This window comes from Lactuca sativa, chromosome 8 (genome assembly GCF_002870075.4).
Source record: "Lactuca sativa cultivar Salinas chromosome 8, Lsat_Salinas_v11, whole genome shotgun sequence".
In the NCBI taxonomy this organism is placed as follows: domain Eukaryota; kingdom Viridiplantae; phylum Streptophyta; class Magnoliopsida; order Asterales; family Asteraceae; genus Lactuca; species Lactuca sativa.
Window position 1 is genome coordinate 91,782,705 of NC_056630.2, and position 15,516 is coordinate 91,798,220.

At 27.7% G+C, this 15,516-nt stretch overlaps 2 long non-coding RNA genes across 4 annotated transcripts; one reads left to right on the top strand and one right to left on the bottom strand.

Moving 5' to 3' along the window:
- Positions 1–167: 167 nt before the first annotated feature.
- On the top strand, positions 168–1,812 carry LOC111878232 (uncharacterized). 2 transcript variants are annotated; one of them, XR_006186256.2, is made up of 3 exons: positions 168–889; positions 1,249–1,382; positions 1,460–1,812. It is a non-coding gene; the product is annotated as an uncharacterized LOC111878232 (long non-coding RNA). The 2 variants fall into 2 exon arrangements; XR_006186255.1 differs by lacking the exon at positions 1,249–1,382 and having other exon boundaries at positions 201–889.
- Positions 1,813–9,415: 7,603 nt separating this feature from the next.
- Positions 9,416–11,472, bottom strand: LOC122195636 (uncharacterized). 2 transcript variants are annotated; one of them, XR_006186087.2, is made up of 4 exons: positions 11,322–11,471; positions 10,689–10,984; positions 10,063–10,145; positions 9,416–9,969 (listed from the first exon to the last, which is right to left on the bottom strand). It is a non-coding gene; the product is annotated as an uncharacterized LOC122195636 (long non-coding RNA). The 2 variants fall into 2 exon arrangements; XR_008225564.1 differs by having other exon boundaries at positions 10,689–11,472.
- Positions 11,473–15,516: the final 4,044 nt, after the last annotated feature.

Consider the following 15,516-nt stretch of genomic DNA (forward strand, 5'->3'; position numbering starts at 1 on the left):
TTATGGACACAAACTTGAAAGTCAAATGGGTCTCCAAAAGAAAAAAAGTTTAGGGACCAAATGAGTACATGGTAAATAGTTGAAGGGTAATTTCGACCGAAACCCTTATACTAAAGGTGAGATGCAGCAGATAACTTCAATAGATTAAAAAACACATAAAAGGTGAAATAGCTTATTAGTTACCAATAAGTCGAGTGCTAATTCCCCCAAAGCAATCAGAACCGGATGATACATCTTTTGTAGGGGAAGCTTCCAACACAGAAGGGGGCAAACGACTGCAATGACGGACAATAAAGGTCTACATCTGCGTCATTGGCATCTAGGGTTCGATTTCTTTGATGTATTTTCAATGTCGTCTAAGCCTATGAACAAAATAGAAAAAAACATGGAGTTTTCTTTAAAGGAAAGAAGCGACCAGGTCGAATAAAAATCAACCAATGACAGCATCGTTGCCATGGACCTTCTGCTAGCTTCTTCGAGTCCCCAGAGAAAAAAGATAGTGATTCCTTTAGCCATATTAGCAAGCAGTCAAATTTAGGGTTTCCTATTCGTTGAAATCCGAACATCAAGCCGATGAACAACTAGGGTTTTTGTTGGGCACCACCAGCTAGCGAACATCGGTGTATTTGTGCTAGGAGAAAAGACGTGTAGACGAAACAATGGGGGTGACATTCATCTGGTGGTTGCCGACATTCACAGCGATTGGAGTGAAGGTGACATTCGTCTGGTGGTTGCCAACATTCACAGCCATTGGAGAGAGAAGGTGGAGGAGGAAGCAAGCGGTGGAGGTACCGATTAGGGGTTGGAAGGATCAGGAAGTAAAAATGTTAACTATACAAGGTAACCCGATGAAGATGAAGGTAACCCGATGAAGGGTACCTGGGGTCAGGTACTGTTCATAAGAATGTTGTGATTTAATTAGTATATACTATTATAATATAATTTATAATATTATTTAAGTAATCCCTATAGAATTTGCAAAGTTACATAAATGGGCCTTATTTTTTTTTTAAGGAAATGCGTAGACAAAATGATTCCTAAAATAAATAAATATTTAATAATGACCGATTTATTTTCCAAAAGTGGTACTTATATGAGATATTGTTAGGTTGATTTTTATGCATCATTTTAACGTAAATTTTTTAATCATTTTTGTGAAATTATTTATATTTAGCATGTATTTCATACGTTACATTACATTGTTTGCTTGCGATAATTTTAATTGTTTAAGTTTATTTTTTTTTGCAGATTTATGTAAGCATATAATGACATTTTTGAGTATAAGTCACATGCGAGGCCTTGCAAATGTGATTGAAGTCCTGAAACAACATCCATGATAAAACAATAAAAATAAAACGATTTGAAGATTTTTTGGAAATTTGGTAGCAATGCACGATATTTGTATAGTGATTGAATTTTGCTTGAGCTGAAATTTTACCAGTTTCTTCATAATTTGCAGATGTTGAATCTGAATGGTGGAGATTAGATTTTGACATCGGTCAATACACCTTTGAACCTCGTGAACAGCAGAAGAAAAACCTGTCCAGCAAACATTAACATGGCAGTCCGCTTTTTGATTTAATTCCAGCCCAACTGAAAGTGCTAAGGCAGCCCAATATCATTTATATTTTGAGAGCCTATTTGTCATATGTTATATTATTAAGCTGTGAAATGTGTCCATGTTGGGAGCCCATTTACATGATTTTCAGCCGAAGGAAAAATGAAACACAATTAAATCAAACCAACTTTCATATATGCCGACAGCTTTATTCATTAATAAAAATAAAATAAAGGGGTGGTTATTTATTATCATTTTTATGTTTGTGTGTGTGGTGTCTTTGTTGGGGGGAGGGGGAGGGAGAGGAGTATATTCAGCTCATGATTAGTCTAATGGTCTCTACGAAAGACAAAGTTACACAAGAGTTTTTCAATCAGAGAAGATGGTCCCTAAACTAAATACATATTACAAAAAATGATTCCTGTTTAAAAGTAACATTAATTAAATGACCAATTTACTTACTAGATTAATAAATATTCGGAATGCCGTAGAAATCTCAACTAGTTTATAACATGCGACTTTTTTTTTTTAACTATTCTAAAAATAGTATATTTTTAAATTTATTTATACCCTCCCTCCCAACATTAAAGTTATCACTCCATCGTTCCTTTTTGGTTTGTCTTAAAATAAGAGTCTACTTATAAAAATAAATACTCAATCCATCCCAAAATTTTAGTTCATTTTTTTTGGTTTGTCCAAAAATAATAGTTTACTTCTAAAAATAAATAACATTTTTACCAAAATACCCCTTCATTATTACTTAACCAACTAAACATTTAATGAAACATTAAATGCAAAGTAAGGATAAAACTGTCATTTTATTATAAAAGTTAGTGGTAATTAATACTTTTTCTAATCTTTGTGTTTTTTGTCTATGGATAATAATATTGGGACGGAGGGCGTAACATTTTTACCAAAATATCACCTCATTATTACTTAACGAGCTAAACACTTAATAAAACATTAAATGCAAAGTAAAGACAAAATTGCCTTTTTATTGTATAAAGTGAGTGGTAATTGATGTTTTCTTAATTCGTGTGTTTTTTGTCTGTGGACAATAATTTTGGGACGGAATGAATATTTAATTTAAGTTTTGCATTTATGAATTTAATTAATTAAGTTTATTGTATTGATAATCCAATTTTTGTTTTTTTATCATTAACATGATACTTTTTTATTTATTTATTAACATATTTAAATTTTATCATTATCATTAATATGATACTATTTTATATTTGATACAAATAAACTAATTACAATCCTTAGATCAAAAATATCAAGGACCAAAAAAGGATTTTAGATTTTTTACTTGGATGTATGCATATCGGATTATAGCAAAAAGTTCACGTCGTTTATTTGTTTTTATGTTTATTTTTTATAAGAAAAACTCGAATATATCAAAATTCATAACTTTTTATCGTATACAAATAGCTTGTGTTCAAATAGTTTTGATAATTTGGCTTTTTGATTAATGTTTTATATCTAAATATTCTAAATATTACTATTTTTAATGAATAGATAGATATTTTTAAGAACATATCATCAATGACATTTATCCGTAGCTTGTATGTGAATTAAATTAAATTAATTTTATTTGTTTTTATTTATTGTTGCGGTTAACTAATTTAAAATTAACAAGGCGACCATTCTTTTTTTATCAAGATTATTATTTCAAATATCACTTATTATTTTCAAGATCACTTGAAGTATTTTTTAATTTATGTTATTTATAAATGCTATTGTTTTAAATTAATTAAAAAGCTATTTTTTGGAAAATATTCATTATTTTCAAATTGTTTTTTATAAAAGAAATATATTGAGATTCGATTTATGTTTACATTTAGCATTATATTAATAATTATAAAGTAATAATATTAAACATGATAATGTGTTTCATCCTATCAAAATTAATATAATGAGCATATTATGTTAAAAATGAAGGGTAATAATCAAAACTAGAATATAAACAATTTAATATAGTAGTTTAAAATGAATTTGAAAAGTTATGAAATTTTCAAATAAGTAAAAGGGTTTTCGTTTAATAATATATTAGGTGAATATCCATGCATTGGGTATAATACAATCTCTCTACCTAATAAAATACTCTACTAAATGCCAATTGTCCAACTATTAGCACAACATAATGCCACGTGTCATTACTCCATTATTCTACATCTTCTTTTCCCGCCCATATAATCACATCAGAATTCTTTCATATTCAAAACCCTACATATCAGCATAATCAGCATAATTAAGAAAAAAAATTGCTGGAGTTTACATGCATAAAAATAGGAACAAAATATGCAGAAATTAAAAATGCAGAATTCGTTATTTTATCTGATTTATATCCTAAAATATATATCCTAAATATCTTAAACATCCAAAATTACCGGAATTTGAATCAATTCAAAATATTTTTCGGCATATATTCACTAAAATCTGATTTATATCCTAAAATATATATCTTAAATATCTTAAACATCCAAAATTACCGGAATTTGAATCAATTCAAAATATTTCTCGGCATATAATCACTAAATATCAATATCAATATCAATATCAATCAATATAAAACTAAATTTGATATTGATTCCTGATTTATAGGCTAAATTTTATACTTTTATACATCAAGTATCGTCAATATCATCATCTTAATATTAACCTTTTCCACAGAATTCTACAGAACTTCACTTTCATTCACAGAACTTTCTGTTACAGAATACCAAAATCATCAGGTTAGCGTATCATCATCAATTATCAGTGTTCATTCTTTTGATTTTTTAATTTGAATTCCTTCTTCTTTTACTTCTTCTTCAATCCGATTCTTACATGTATGAATAGAACTCATCAGTTGCCTATTTATACTTATTCGATTTGATATTTCAAAAATCTCTCTACCTAATAAAATACTCTACTAAATGCCACTTGTCCAACTATTAGCACAACATAATGTCATGTGTCATTACTCCATTATTCTACATCTTCTTTTCCCGCCCATATAATCACAACAGAATTCTTTCACATTCAAAACCCTACATATCAGCATAATTATCAGCATAATCAGCATAATTAAGAAAAAAAATCGCTGAAGTTTACATGCATAAAAATAGGAACAATATATGCAGAAATTAAAAATGTAGAATTCGTTATTTTATTTGATTTATATCCTAAATATATATCCTAAATATCATAAACATCCAAAATTACCAGAATTTGAATCAATTCAAAATATTTCTCGACATATAATCACTAAAATCTGATTTATATCCTAAATATCTTAAACATCCAAAATTACCGGAATTTGAATCAATTCAAAATATTTCTTGGTATATAATCACTAAATATCAATATCAATATCAATCAATATAAAACTAAATTTGATATTGATTCCTGATTTATAGGCTAAATTTTATACTTTTATACATCAAGTATCGTCAATATCATCATCTAACTCTTTCCACAGAATTATACAGAACTTCACTTTCATTCACAAAAGTTTCTGTCACAGAATATCAAAATCATCAGGTTAGCGTAACATCATCAATTATCAGTGTTCATTCTTTTGATTTTTTAATTTGAATTCCTTCTTCTTCTACTTCTTCTTCAATCCGATTCTTACATGTATGAATAGAACCCATCAGTTTCCTATTTATACTTATTCGATTTGATATTTCAAAAACAAAAGAAAAAAGGATGAACAAGTTCAACCATCGTCATTTAACAGTTTTCATTTTGTTTTTTTATTTTATTTCTTTCTTCTTCTCCTTCTTTTGTAATCTGATTTTTACATGTATGAATAAAACTCATCACTTGACTTTTTATATTCTTTCAATTTTTACATCATGAAATACACTACTATTATGAATTTCCTTATAAGAAAAACGTCCAGAAGTTATTACCAGTCCAGTGATGAAATACACTACTATCATGTATAATATTTTAAATCCGGCCAACTATCCCTGTTTGAAATATTCTTAATGTGAACCCCATATCCATTGTCCAATTTATCATTTATCATTACTTATATTCATGCATCCATTTATTTTCATGCATCTGTACCATGTCTACATCATACTTCATGTTCAATAGGATTATACAAAAAATATAAAGTGATCCTACTTGATCAAAATTCTACTCTATTGAAGGCCCTACAACCTATGTATATTGACTCAAATACAAATGAAAAAAAGGATGAACATTTTTAATCAACATCTGTTAAGTTTTCATTCTATTTTTTTTATTTTTTTTTATTTCTTCTTCTCCTTTTTATACAATCCGATTCTTATAATATTTATTTCTTCTTCTCCTTTTTATAGAATCTGATTCTTATAATATTTTTTCATTCTTTTACTCGAATAGCAATGTAATATTATCTATTGTCTTATTGTCTTATTATCATATTCTATCATCATATTATTCTTTTCTAACGGTTTTATAACAAAAACTTTATTTTTCTAACAGTTTTATTTTTTGCAGATAAATGGCAGCATCAAATCTCACCTTCATACCTGATTTGGATGTAACCAGAGATGACTTGACTTTCAAGCTTCATGTCATAAACCTATTGCATCAAATGTGTTTCTACAAAAAAAAAAATGAAATTTGATCAATTAAAATGATATTAATGGATGAAAAAGTACCTTCCAAAAATTAATTTTACATATTTCTTACACATATTTCGTTATTTTTAATTACTTTTAAAGTTTTTATTGTTGTATTAAATATTTTTAGGGGAACAAAATTCAAGCAACGGTCTCCAAAAGAAACATATATCGATTCAAAAATATAGTAAAGGAAGGCATGGCATTTTACATCAAAGGTCCAGAGTTTGCATGCAGCACTGAAGATAGATACTTTTAAGTTAACTCCTCAAGATCAGAAACTCACATTCATCCCACAAACTGTTGTTACAGAGTGTAACGATTTTTCTGGACATGAGTTTGGGTTTTCATTTGTTGATTATCAAAACATTTTATCGTTTGCCCATCCTCAAGATAAATCTATTGGTTAGTACATATCATTATATCTTTAAATATAATAAAATGATTTCCAAATCCTAAAACAAGTTTCATTTTCCTTTTTTTTATAGATGTTATGGGTTTAATTGTCGCAGTTACTGAGATACAACGAGATAATCCAGATAAATCAAAACATAAGCTCAACATCAACATCGAAGATGCAAAGTTGTTTTTTTTTTTTTTTTTTTTTATATTTTTAAATTTTTTTAAAATTTTAAATTATATTATGTTAATATATCATTTTTTGATAAATAATTTACTTTTTAGAGGCTTGCAACTTCATGTCTATTTGTGGGGCGATTATGCGTACAAGATGCAAGAGTACATACATAACAATCCACATAATCGTCGTATCGTTGTTAATCTTCAATTTGGCCAGATTAATGTTTTCAGAGGTATATTGATTATGTTATTAATGTTATTAATATTTATGTTGTCATGATCAAATTAATCTTTATATATTTTCTTTATAGATCGTCCAAGTGTAAACACATACTTTACCTCTTCAAAGTTGTTCATTAACTCTCACATAGATGAAATTATTCGTTTCAACAAAAGGTAATTTATGCATAATTGTGTTTATTGTACATTTATACTTTACGTGACTAATATATTTTTTTGTATACATAACAGTTTGGATGGAGATGATGGTCCATATTCATCTACAAATACATTTTCAGTTATTCCATCCAATCAACATTCTGAATATGATGATTTCATGATAAAAAATAAGTTGAATGCTATCTCTGAGGTTTGGGAACCTGTTGAGATATTTGATGTCTTATTGTTTCTTTCAATCTAAATTGTTGGTTTTAAATTTCTTGATTGTGTGCTTGTGCTTTTTTTTTATGTTTGTGTTATGTATGTATGTTTAAAGTACATACCTTTTATTTGTAGAAATGTAGTTTCGTAATAGTGGGCACTATAAAGGGAATTTTATAGAAAAAAAATGGTATTATAAAGCATGTACCAACTATTTTGGGAAAGCAGTTCCATCAGATGGAAGTGATGATCAACAAACCAAATCTTATGTATGTCATAATGGAGATTGCACAAAAGATACTACTTTCGTTGTTCCAAGGTTGTTAGTTTACAATTCAATTATAATTAACTATGTAATAATCCATGTTTATCATAAATTTAATATTGATTTTGAATTTATTTTTTATAGGTTCATGATTCCTATACGTGTGCAAGATAATACTGGAACTCTAACCCTAACCATGTTTGAGAGAGATGGAAAGTATCTGTTGAAGCAATCAGCAAAAGAGTTAGGTTAAAAAAAACTATTGAGGTTACTTTCCTTTTTTTAATCATACTCAAAATAATATTCTTATATACAATCACTTTAAACATTTTTTTTATTATTTTTAATTACAGTGTGGAGACAGTCTTGATTCCTATCCGGGTGAGATAAATGCATTGAAAGGTTTGAAATTGACCTTTAAAATTTTTGTTAAAAATTTCAATGTGACAAAAAAAACAACCAGTATGGTATTTCTAGTTGCTAGAATCAGTGAGGATGCGAGTATAATAGAACAACTTCAAAATAAGTTGAACGATTCACAGGTTATTAAATTACTAATTTTTTATTGTTTTTTATTTATATATTCTTTTACTTTTTAGTACATTATTTTATTGACAATTTTTTGTAACATACAGCCTTCTAACGAACAATCGTTAGATTTTGGTTCAGCCGATTTGCAATCTCAAGATATCAAAAATGCAAAGGTTAATTACATATTAACATTTTCACATATTCCCTAATAAACTATTCCATTTTTACAATTATTATATTATATGATTAAATTTTATTAGGATGCAATTTCTGGAACGGACGATAACATTACTCCTTCCGCTCTCGACAAAAACGAGACAACAAGCCCGATGAAGACTTTAACGACAACACCAATCTTAAAGAGAAATCTGAAAGAAGTTTTTGATTTGGAGTCTAATGATCACTTATCATCAACAAAAACTCCAAAAATAACTCCAGATGGTCCAGGAAAATAGTTGTTGAAGGTGAAGTTGGAGAAAAATGATTGATTTATCTTTTGGTGGGGAATTGAATTGGTATTCCATTTTGCATTTACATTAACAATTACTTCTTTTAATTTTCTCATTCTGTTTTTTTCACATTGTGGTTTTTCATTGTTCAAACATTTGTTTCCTTTGAATTCTTATTATTTTTAAAATGGTTGTTTCATGCTACATTCATAATATTATCCCTAAAATGGATAGTTATTGATAACATTAATCTTGGATTCGCACATGATGAGAATTAATATAAAATAAATAAACATACATGTATATGATCGTTTATAATTTGATTATGTGTTTTATCCATAGTGTAAAGATTCTCCCAGTTCGTATATTCATCACCAAGTTTAGTGATTAGAGGAAGTAATGAGTAGGCATTGATTAATGTCTCTTCAAATGGAGGTGTCAGTAAGATAAAGAAGGAAAATAAATACAATATTAATGATACATAGTAACATAAAAAGAAAAACATGTATAATAAATTGAATTTTAATTTAAAAAAATATATAAACAAAAAAATAATGTAAAAACTCTAAAAACTGATATGAAAACTAAGTTTTCAATATTTGTATGCATTGGTATCTCTTTAAAAGTGAAAACCAATGAACATTACTGTTTTTTATATAGAAAATGAATGACCATAAAAATATTCACTTTTTAATGAATTGTTCATGCATGGGATAAGTTTTTATATGTTTTTTCTAAATATTGGATAAGTTAGTAATCTTCAACTCACACACCATATAAAAATTAAAATTAAAATTTAGCAATGTATAGATGGAAGACACATTCAATTTCAGACAATTAAGCATTCGTTCACTACTAAGAATAGTATGCATTAGAGTGTCAATTTTTGTGCAAATTCGTAGAAATAAGCGAAATTGGGTAAATATTTCAAGGGGTAATGACATAATCGGGTTACAAACTTTTTTTTTTTTCACAATAAAACTCAAAAGTGAACTGAATTGATGATTACGTAAATTGTAAACCAACAATATGGATGGTGGTGGAAGAATAAGGAACTACTTATCATGGTTGTTGGTTCCAAGTATACCAGTTGTTTGAAACCTTGTCAAAACCTGAAAGATTAAACATATCTAAAAAAAATAGGTTAAACCAGATATATGCATCCAAATTATGAAAGAAATAAATTAAAAATACAATTGAATAAAAATATGAATCGTGATGTTTCAATTGGAGTCAATGTAGAAGTAGGAGAATCTATTTTCTCATTTGCAGTGTTTTGAGATTCATCCACAATAATACTTTGATTAATCAAAGATGGTGTTGGAGGTTGTTGGTTTTGCTCTGAAGTGTTCTAAGGTTATGAAATTTGGTTGCTTTTTGAAGCACCTATTCAGAACGCCCAAATAAAAGTTGACCTAAATTAGCAAATGGATTGCAAAGATTTTGTAAAAAATGAAACTAACTTAAGTAAAATATTACCTGAATCATCCCATGAAACACTCACCAAGAATGGAACCAATCTTCTATGACTAAAGGATTTTGGAGTTTGCAGCATCTTCATCCTGGAACATGATTTGAGTAGTTAATAAAAAAAACTCACATCAGATTTCTTGATACTGATAGTGGAAGTTGTCGTCTACCCTAATAAATAAAAATGTTATTGCCACTTGTCATTCTCTTATTTATTTGGCCACGTGTCATTTTGTCATAATTTTGAAATATATTTATTTTCCACTTGTCAATTACTTCATTATTCATTTCCACTATATCATTAATTTAGTTTCCATAAATTAAACATACTATAATAACTATTAATTTCAAATTTCAAATTTGAAATTTCAATTTCAAATAAATTTACACTTTAAACATTTGTATTTAACATTTTATAATAATAAATCGTTTAGTACACAGGTCTAACAATTAAACACATAATTTTAATTAATTTATTTTTTGCATGTTTTTTTTTCATAATTTTCACTTATTTCATATTTCAAATTTAAATAAACTTTTCATTTAATCGCTTTTGTTTAACATTATGTTTTAATTAGCCCGTATAATATACGTGTTTCACAACTAGTATTAGAACAAAGAATGGTGAAGATTACCTGATTAGAAGATGAGATAGCATCATTGTTTTCATTGCTGAAACTTTACACAGTCTCAACATCTGTTGTATTTAGAAGCACTTCTAGAGTTTTATTAAGATTGGGTTTATTATAGATGTCTGAATCCGGTGATGTCATCTGTAGACACTCCTCCATTTTTTCATTAAAACCGTCTTCATGACTTATCTGAATCGCATCAGAAAATCTTGGTTTGTTATTAGTGGGTGCAGTATCAACCTCCTGGTCTTTATTGGTAATCATGTTACTTAATTTCTGAACTTTAGGTAATGTCGCCTCTACAACATCCATATTTTTAAACACAAAGAATTTAAAATTTAATAATAATTATTAATTAATCAAAAATATATAACATATCCTCCTCTTTCAGGGTATGATGAAATACGAAATTCGAATTACACTAGCGGTATCTTAAGATTTTCAGAGAGATATTCGGGATCTTAAATTTTTTCACATACATAAAGAGGTCTTATGACCTCATGATTGAATAAGGAGAAATTTTTCCTATTGTCTTCAAGCAGATTTCATCTTCATAAAAAAAGCCCTAATTTTTTTTACCTATTCAATACGTGTATTAAGAAGCCAATCATCGGTTCAATATTAGCCCAAACTTACCGGCTTTCGTTCTGTAACCGCATCAACTTGATCCTCTTTCCACAATTTTCCGTTTGATTCTGCACAAGGGCCTCCATCGTTGTCGCAGGTATGTTCCATTCTCAGTTTTCACTTTTACATCGTGTTCCCAAAAAGACATATATGAAGTTGTTATAGTAAGTGCTTAAAAAATCAGGGTAAACATTCTTTTTGTGATTAAATTAATTAAGTAGACTTAAATGATAAATCCATTGATTTTATTGGTTTTGAAAGGGAAATAATTTCAATCTAAATTTTTAATAATGCATACATATTAACTGTGATATGCAAAGTAAATTGATTTTTAAAAACCTAATATTTAACGATTTGTATAAAGTATGTGTGCATTTCGATATTGATTATTTAATTACACTAGGTGTGAAACCCATGTATTACACAGGTTGATTTAAAAAAAAATAAACATTAAAGTGTAAATAGAAAATATTTTTTAATATACAACTTTAAAATAAGGAAGATACATATTTATTGCAATTTAATATCATATATATAATATTTAGTACTTTACATAAATAAGTATATGATTTTAATTTTAAAAATTGAAACAAACCAAAAATTAACAAGTGGATAATATTTATTTCAAAAATACCACAAAATGATAAGTATCAAAATTAATGAGAGATTGACATGTGGCAAAAAAACCTTTATTTATTAAGAATGATTTAGATGATTAATACTTATTACGATTTATTAATCTAACCCCTTATTTTGTTTTTTTTTAAATTATACATTTTTTTTGGCAAAATGACCATTTGGTCCTGAATGATCATTTTTTACCAGAATTAATGTTCAGTAAACGGGTACCTAATTCCAAACTGTTATTATGATTATCCTATAAATATCCTTTAACCTGTTCAACCCCCAAATTATTTTCTATTTCATTATTACTCAATTTTATACATATTACATGAGCTACTAATCGTCTCTAACTGTAAGTCTGTAATAGTTATTTTTAAATTATTAATTTTATTTTTAACTATATTCTATTATTGTCATTACATACCAAACAAGGACATGAACGGAACGGATGCTAGAGAGAGAAGAAAAATCAGAAAGTTATATTTGGATAACAAAAAATCCAAAAAAACAATATACCACATCATTGTCTCATCGTACACCTATTGCACATGTTATTCATTATACCCAATACGGTATTTTTCTTAATTTATTTTTCACTAATTATATGTTTTAATAATTTATTTTGAATATGTTATTTATTATTATTTTAAAAATACAGTTAACTTTAAATAAAAATATATTTAACTTTGCAGGTTCAAATAAATTGTTTTCTACTATTTTACATGTTCAAATAACACCACAGAATCTACAAACGCTAAAGAGAGGAGAAAACTTAGAAAATTATATTTGGATAATAAAAAATCCAAAATATTACATACATCATCAACCCCTCAAAATTCATATTTTACACATGCTTCTTACATGTCGAATAACGGTAAGTATATTCGTTTTGATTTAAATTTATTTTTAATATAAAAATTTTAAGACTCTTTAATTTATTCTTTTTTAATAATTAATATTATTTCTTTTATTACTAACTATTTTTTCTTATTATATAACAGACAATCGTCGTCAAAGATTAATATCTACAGATAGCTATACAAATGTTACCTTAGACAAGGAAAATATAAACCCAGTCAAATCATTTGTATACCAACATACAATTATTAATCATCCTTCAACAAATTCAAATGGTATGTATTTCTATATACACAAATATAAAAATATATGCTTCACATTTATATAACTCATATCAATTCCTAACTTTCTAATTTGTATTTTAATTTTGTCAGACAATTATATTTTCAATAATAAATTTCAAACACCACTATCTACTAACAAATATAATTTTTGTTTGGTACCGCCACGGTCTCGACTAATCATTCCATAATAATTCAGAATTTTTCCTCAACAAATATAAATGTTAGAAGTTAGAACACCATTTCTAACATTTCAAAAGGTACGTATTTCTAAATACACCTATTTAAAAATATATGCTTCAATTTTTATATAAATCATGCCTATTGCTAACCTTGTGATCTGTATTTTTTTTTCAGGCAGTTATATATTCAATAATAACTTTCAAAAACCACTCTTTATTAACAAAAATAATTTAGTGTTTGGTAATGTCACAACCTCCAACAATCGGTCGACAATAATCCAAAATTCTTCATCAATCAAGTTACCAAAAGTAAAACATCATTTAAAAAGGAAGACTCAATCTATATCCACTATACCTATGTTTGACTTGACATTAGATGAAGAAAAAATTGTTGATCATATTATTGAAGATATTTTCCACGGTATATCCAAAGGTGATCATAATTCAAAATTTTTAATTTTATTAATTTTTTTTCTAATTTTTTTCTATTTGATTTATTAATTTTTACATTTTTTACATACAACAAATTACTTTGATCATGGAGATCAGATTGTTATATGTCAGATTTGTCATCCAAAATTATGGAAAGATGAATCGGTTGGAGGGCAAAAAAAAGGCAATACGTCTTATTCCCTATGTTGTGGTTACGGCAAAGATGAACTACCATCTTTAAAAGAAGCATCGTCATCCTACCGAAATCTATATAGATTGGTAAATTCAAAAAGCAAAAACTTCATGAAGAACATTCGACGTTACAATTCAATGCTTTCGTTTACATCGATGGGAGACAAAGTTGATTCATCCATCAACAGAGGCAACACACCGTACATATTCAAACTTAATGGTCAAAATTATCATAGTATAGGAAGTCTTTTACCTACACATGGTTCAAGACCGAAATTTTGTCAGTTATACATATACGATATGGAGAACGAGATTTCAAATAGATCGACAACTTTTGGGTATATTTTTGCAATTATCTTTTAATAACGCACTTCAATTCATTAATTTTTTTTTACTAATATTAAATAATTGTTCATAATATTTTCAGTGGTCCGACGAGCGATTCTACATTAACTTCAACATCATATGATCTCCAAATTATAGAATTTTTGAAGGTTATGTTAGATTCGAACAATATGTTGGTCAAGTCTTATAGGATGGTAAGAGACACTCTTCATGAAAATTCTTGTGCTAATTTGAAGTTAAGATTAATTGGAAAAAGAAAACAAGATGGAAGGACGTATAACTTACCAACTTCTTCTGAGGTTGCAGCTTTAACATCATATGATCTCCAAATTATAGAATTTTTGAAGGTTATGTTAGATTCGAACAATGCATTGGTCAAGTCTTATAGGATGGTAAGAGACACTCTTCATGAAAATTCTTGTGCTAATTTGAAGTTAAGATTAATTGGAAAAAGAAAACAAGATGGAAGGACGTATAACTTACCAACTTCTTCTGAGGTTGCAGCTTTAGTTGTCGGTGATTTTTGTGATTCAATTGAAAAAAGAGATATTGTTTTTCAAACTTCATCAGGATTATTACAATGTATCAGTGAATTATATCCTTCTTACCTTGCTTTTCAGTATCCATTACTATTTGCATATGGCGATGATGGTTACAGAGTTGATATCCTTCATAGAGGTATTACATCTTCAAGTAATAGCAAATGTCCAACCTGTACAATGAGAGAATTTTTTGCTTATAGAATTCAAGACATGGATCAATCGTTCTCACTGATTCTTAATGCAAAAAGGTTGTTCCAACAATTTTTGGTTGATGGATATGATTGAAAGTGAGAGACTATTTTTCATACGTAACCAACAAAAAATTCTTAGATGTGAGTCTTATGAGAATTTGCGTAATCAGCAAGCACTTGGGAGTACATATATTTCCAACGGCGGGCAACGTGTGATCTTACCTTCTTCATTTACCGGTGGTGCACACTATATGATGCAAAACTATTTGGATGCCATGTCGCTCTGTAAATGGTTTGAATATCCTGATTTTTTCATAACATTTACTTGTAATCCAAAATGGCCGGAACTTCAAAGGTTCCTTAAGGACACTCCACTTCATCCAGAAGATAGACCAGATTATGTAGGTTATTTAAGATCAAGTTGGATGCATTTATTAAAGATTTAAGGGAAAATGAAATTTTGGGCAAGGTTCAAGCAAGTTTTTAAATTTATAGTTTAACATATATATATATATATATATATATATATATATATATATATATATATATATATATAT